The sequence below is a fragment of the Botryllus schlosseri genome, chromosome 2, assembly GCF_051294905.1.
Source record: "Botryllus schlosseri isolate E-star chromosome 2, Bs_hap1, whole genome shotgun sequence".
NCBI lineage: Eukaryota > Metazoa > Chordata > Ascidiacea > Stolidobranchia > Styelidae > Botryllus > Botryllus schlosseri.
In genome coordinates, this window is record NC_137237.1 from 25,361,825 (window position 1) to 25,368,226 (window position 6,402).

General features: G+C 40.9%; 1 long non-coding RNA gene across 2 annotated transcripts; it reads left to right on the top strand.

The window, feature by feature from the left end:
* The first annotated feature begins 2,084 nt into the window (after positions 1-2,084).
* LOC145434297 (uncharacterized) lies at positions 2,085-5,571 on the top strand. Of its 2 annotated transcripts, none has more exons than XR_013913319.1 (4): positions 2,085-2,897; positions 2,963-3,064; positions 4,612-5,170; positions 5,204-5,571. It is a non-coding gene; the product is annotated as an uncharacterized LOC145434297 (long non-coding RNA). The 2 variants fall into 2 exon arrangements; XR_013913320.1 differs by having other exon boundaries at positions 5,231-5,571.
* The last annotated feature ends 831 nt before the right edge of the window (positions 5,572-6,402 follow it).

Genomic DNA, 6,402 nt, shown 5'->3' on the forward strand with positions numbered 1-6,402 from the left:
ACGATGAGCACTAGGGCTGTTCAAAAATAACTTATTTTTCTGGATTCCAGTCGATCAGTTATCAAATTGTCAGGTCGCCTTAAAAAACGCTGCACACCAAATTTGGTTCAATGCTAACAAGCATAGGGCTCCACAGATCCAATTAAATTTTTTAATTCAAACAGGAAAATTTTTAAAAAAATTTCTGACTTACGGTACCGGTACTGCTGGTGTCTTTCAAGGACGACAGTTGATATAAGCTATGATCATGACACTCGATGTTATTCATTATTTATTAGTTTATTTAGTCATGATATTCTTGGAATAAAACAACAAATAGCTGGCAATGATAATGTTCAGAAGTGGTGCACGAGAGGGGGATGAAGTTACTACTTCAAGTCGTTTCGGCATCTTCCGATCTTTTCATTTTATCGCAGTTTTGTGCTGTTTTGAAATGAACAGCTTCTTTGAGGTACAGAACTTCAATATACAATTGAATAGTATATTCATATTAAAATGAACCCGAATATTTTCGGCTGACACTTGTCACGGGTAATCGTCAGCAACTAGTAGAGAATTCGAAAGAACAGCGTATATCAACAATCGTAACAATCGTGTTTTGAAATGACGAAAATATTAATAAAACTGATACTGAAGTAGCATCCTCAAATAATTTCTAATTCTTCGCAAATTGATTTTTTGAGCCTTGTTATAGTTTTCAAACAATATTCTACAATTTTCTCTCACAATTTTGAAATTACAATACGTTACAAGAAACCACTAGCCTATGCAGTAGCCTATACAAGAGAGGTATCGTATATATAACAGTAACTGGAGTATGGCAGAAATTTTTGAAAATAACAATCAATGATATGACAAATAGTTTCAACAAAACCAAGCACTAAGGATCCCGTGATTTTGATGTCCCCTTGTAATCAGATCTTTACTGGGATTAGTAGTGCCTACATCAAGCCATCTCTGGCTTGGGAGACCTTCTCAAAGACAGACAGTTCGTTCTACCTCTATCGATCGTTTCCAAAAGGCAATATATGATATCGACTTGGCGCTACGACACTACCCCGAATCGCAACCTTGAAGCTGTAACACTCTGTAACACCTCCAGTCGGTATAGTTTCGTAACACTAGAAAGCCATGTTCACACTGAAGCAAATTTGCGATATATTTTTTACCGAAAGAGAGCTAATTGTGAATGAAAGTATTTCGAAAACCGCCTTCAGTATGAACAAAATCGTTTTCATAAATATTTTGGTAAATTATAGGCAAAGTGAACAGTGTTAGTTAGGGTAACTGTTTCGGAATTGGTTCGGAAACTCCAGTGTAAAGACACCCCAAGTCGAACGATAAGGTTATCGAGTAGGCCTAAGCCAGGCCAGAGTGGAATCGGTGGCAACTGCACGCGCAACGTCACATGAGCATTTATATCTGATCACGCCGATTAATGAATTATGCTGAGGTCACAAAGCGATACCAGAGTCCAGAATAAGGCGCTTGTGCTTTACAATGAACGCAAGCAAGCGTGGCATTTGCGCAACAGCGAATATATCCTGTTTGGAATCGGTGTCCTGTGCTCACACTATATTTTATTTTTTAATTATTTTTTATTAAATTACTTCAACTTGGAAAATCATCGCTGCTCACCTGATATATCAGGAAAAAAGGCCAGTGATTCCAATCAGGGAATATATGGCGTAACCCTAGTCCGGCATATACAAGGTCTATTTTAGCACATTGTGTCATTTAATAAGTACCGTAATTCAGTATTGAATCAGCACGAAAAATGTTTCCGTCACGCGGATGAAATTTTCCAATTACGCAAGAAATCCGTCTGTCACGCACAACATGTTGTCGAAAACTATACCAACGATTCCAGTCTGAGGCCTAAGGAGCATAAGCACGAGTGCACGACTACCGGTCGCCGGTCGGTAGGTAGTGATTACCCCCATCCCACTCCACGCAGACAGACATAACAAGCGCCTAGCAATGATGGAAGCCGGGACACCAGTTATATAAGTAGGCGGAGGCTATTGGTCTGAACCGACCGGGTGTCCAACCTATATCAACAGGGGTTAAACCCGCTCAGAGGCCAAACGCCAGACGCCAAACGCCGCGCGGCGGCCGAATGTCTATGCGGCGTTTGGCGTCTGGTTTTCTGAGACGCCGAGTAGCTATACGGCGTTTGGCGTCTGTTATGTTCAGACGCCGAGTAGCTATACGGCGTTTGGTGTCTGTTCAGACGCCGACTAGCTATACGGCGTTCGGCATCTGGTATGTTGAGAATAGGGTTTGATTTGAAGGTTGAGGCTTGAACAGGAGTTTTCTGCAGCTAAATCTAAGCAAAGCATGTCATATCATTGGCCAGTGGGCAAGTGATTTGATGGTTGTTTCGTGTGTACCTGTACACTGACTGTACCGTATACGCGCTACTAAGTGACGACATGGCGTGTGCTTCGGTGCCCGGTCCACACTGAAGATCTGGCTGCTTGAGAACATACACGTTTCGTATTAGACAGATCGTCAGTCACGTTACTACAGATACTGCATGATTTGTTGCTGGGAACTTAACTACCGCAAGAAGACTACAGTATGTGACGTGTAGTATCAAGATATTTTATTGTTTTCTAGTAGGCCTATATATAGTTAGTTAGTGATTGATTCTAGACTAGACTGAAACAGCTGCAAAATCCTTCGTATCTCCACTTCACGTATGCTGTGGTAAATCAACAGTTCGCGTCACTGAGATTGTATTCAAGACACACCTAAAATTTCGTTTCCATATTACTCCGTAAAATTCTACACAAATATACTCCAAATGATCTTCGGTTGTGAGAAGTTCAAGGTTAAAGACCAGGATTGATGTTCAAAAAGATGGATGAAATTGTGGAGTACTTGCTTTGAAGGTTTGTGATGCGTTCACGTATTGAGATTTGAGAAAATTGATTTGCAATCTACTTTCATGTAATAGGCCGTCGAACTCTACCCGATGCAAACCTGGATTTTGATCATTCTCGACGAGCTTGCGAAAGCTACCGCCAGCAGTTTGGTCAAATCTTACATGATGCGACGGGTATGTTAGTCAATGTTGGATTAAAACCACTTCAAATACGTAGTATGTTTTGCATGCAGATGAATAAGAATTGGGAGATTATTGCATTGAATGCAGTGGTCCAAACCCAATAAAAAAAAACATGAAATGGGTAGGGGAGATGTGGTACCGATGAGACAGTGGGACCGAAAATACTTGAAAAATTATCTGAGATAATCCTATGATTACGGTACGCGAATTTGTCTACAAATGCATGCTGGCAGAATCTTTCACACTAACAAACCAGCCGTTATTTTTAATGTGAAGTGTAGGGCTTGTATCAGGGTATATAATGCCACATCTTTTTTAATTCAATATCATCCTCGAGTTGACTATTTTCAATTCAATTACCATATTTATAGGGTGGGGGTCTATGGTACCATAACCAAATCAAGCAAAATGTTTGAACTCAACTAATCACTTAACAACAGAAACACGCCTACACATATAGAGGCTGCAAATCATAGTTTTCTGTGGTGCTTTATCGCTATAACGAGGTAATTGAAAGTCAAAATGTCGATTTACGGGTAATATGTATGTGCCAATAATTTTGTTGTTTTGGGCGTAAATCGAAACGTGATTTTACTCCAACATTTGAGTTGATATAATCAAACAATCTATTTTATTCTCGAAGGTGGTCCCAGGTCCCATGGTTGTGTCACTTGTGTGTCTTAGGACCTACCGAGTGGGGACCAATGATGCGTTCGAGCAACAAATTTTGAACGTTCATGAATATTTTTTGGAAAAGTGGATATTCATGTAAATGTCCAAGATACGTAGAGCTTGGATCAAAGTGTTGAGCCAGCAAAAGATATATTCTAGGCTGAAGATTTGAGGGCCAGAGATCATTTTGCAATTTTTGATCCATCGCAGGGTTGTAACTAAGTCACAAGGCTGCGAGTCACAAGTCAATCTCACTTTTATAGTTTTGACTCGAGTCAAGTCGAGTCATTTTCAATTTATCGCCGAGTCAAGTCCGAGTCCAAGTCATCGAGCAGAGGTTCGAGTCCGAGTCATGGTGTTATGACTCGAGTCTGAGTCAAAAGTCATTGTGTTGACTGCTCACTTTCCAGTTAAGGTCATGTTAAACCCACTTTTATAACTCTATTTGATGATATCGAATGGTTTGCATTTATATTATACTAATTTTCCTCACATTTAACCGTTTCTGGTCGCATTTTCAAGTACCAGTACTAATAGACAAAATCCCAATAAGGTGGTTACTTTACTGTTCTTCGAAATTACAATGAAATGTCGGTCTTTGCCGTCTGAGTCTCGAGTCATATGACTTGGTTCGAGTCATGAGCAATGACTCGAGTCCAAGTCGAGTCAATACGCAGATTGACTCGAGTCGAGTCAATACGCAGATTGACTCGAGTCGAGTCATTTCCGTATTTTAAGAAAATGACTCGAGTCAAGTCGAGTCATCAAAAAATCGTGACTCGAGTCGAGTCATTACAACCACATCTTTCCTATGCAAACTTACGAGATTACATTTGTTAGGTATATTGATTCTAACTTGTTTCCAGGATGCCTGTGACGGCTGTGGTCGATGGACGCACAAGCACTGTTGCCCGGGACAGCAGATACCTGATCCTGATTTTTATTGCATGCTATGTACCCAGATGTAAATTCTGATGTTGATATATTTATTAGGGACATTTTACTGTGGTTTCGTTGCGTATTTACTAATGACTTTTACTGTGGTTTCGTTGCTTGTTTCATAATGATTTTTACGGTGGTTTCATTGCTTATATCTCGGTCACTTTTAGTATGGTTCCACTGCTGATTTCTCAATGATGTTTGCTGTGGTTCCATTGCTTATTTTTCTGTGACTTCTACTGTGGTTCCACTGCTGATTTCTTTGTGACTTTTACTGTGGTTTTGTTGCTTGTTTCTTGATAATTTTTACTGTGGTATTCGTTGCATATTTCTTATTGTGGTTTCATTACATACTGTATCTACAGACTTGGGTCTGAAATTCATTGCGAGTGTACAAATAAAAGGTTGGGTTCAAGTCACTACCTTCGAGTCACGAGTCATTGCACATTTTGACTCACTCGAGTCAAGTCAAGTCATTTTAGCAAAGTGACTTGAGTCCAGTCAAGTCATACGAAAAAGGTGACTTGAGTCAAGTCATGACTCGAGTCATCCCAACACTGATATGGGGTGGTGACAGGGTTGTAACCAAGTCAATTTGACTCGAGTCATTTTCAATTCACCACCGAGTCAATTCCGAGAGCACTGAGTTGAGTCCAAGTCATGGTGTTTAATGCTTCCCCATCCAGTTCAGCTTCCGGTCACTTCTGTGGAACTCTCGGGGGTGATATCGAAGGCCTCGGATAATTCATATGTTCAATTTTCCCACTCTGAACATGTTTATTGTAACAGATAAAAGGCAGGTTTAGGGCCTATTTTTCATTTATCAGTCCTGATATACAATTCTTGAATAAGCCATAGAATGAGTAAATCCATTTTTAAGAAAATAACTCAGGTCAGCAAAACAATTGTGAGTCGAGTAAGTAGTATAACGACAGGAGGTGATCAAGTAGGTCTTTTTTGAATCTGAGCATACAATCATTTGGGATTCTGCCAACGCTTATTATGAAAAAAATGTAACAATATGCAATCTTCGGTATCATATAGTTGCGAGAACTCAATAGTCGCGCCATGAAAGGATTTAGCCTCTGCTCAGTTTACCGAGACACCAAACGCCGTATAGCTATTAGCTACTCGGCGTCTCATCATACCAGACGCCGTATAGCTACTCGGCGTCTGAACATAGCAGACGCCAAACGCCGTATAGCTACTCGGCGTTTCACCATATCAGACGCCAAACGCCGTATAGCTACTCGGCGTCTGAACATAACAGACGCCAAACGCCGTATAGATACTCGGCGTCTCACTATAGTCTCTATAGTCTCACCATATCAGACGCCAAACGCCGTATAGCTACTTGGCGTCTCGGAAAACCAGACGCCAAACGCCATATAGACATTCGGCCGCCGCTCGGCGTTTGGCGTCTGGCGTTTGGCCTCTGAGCGGGTTTAACCCCTACTCACCTATATGGTATATGACCTACTGATCGTGCAGACGACGGTGCTCTATAGCTATACCAGTGACGCAGTGAGCTATCTTCTTGCATCTGGTTTGTTCTTCCGATAAACCAATACGAAAACACTGCGACTGGATAAATTTTGATGACAACCTGAGCTGACAAACGCTGATAAAACGAACATGAAAATGAAACAGTGGTCTCGGACGGGCAATAAACCCGCAAATCTCTTAGCACAATACACATACGCAGCTAACTGTGACCG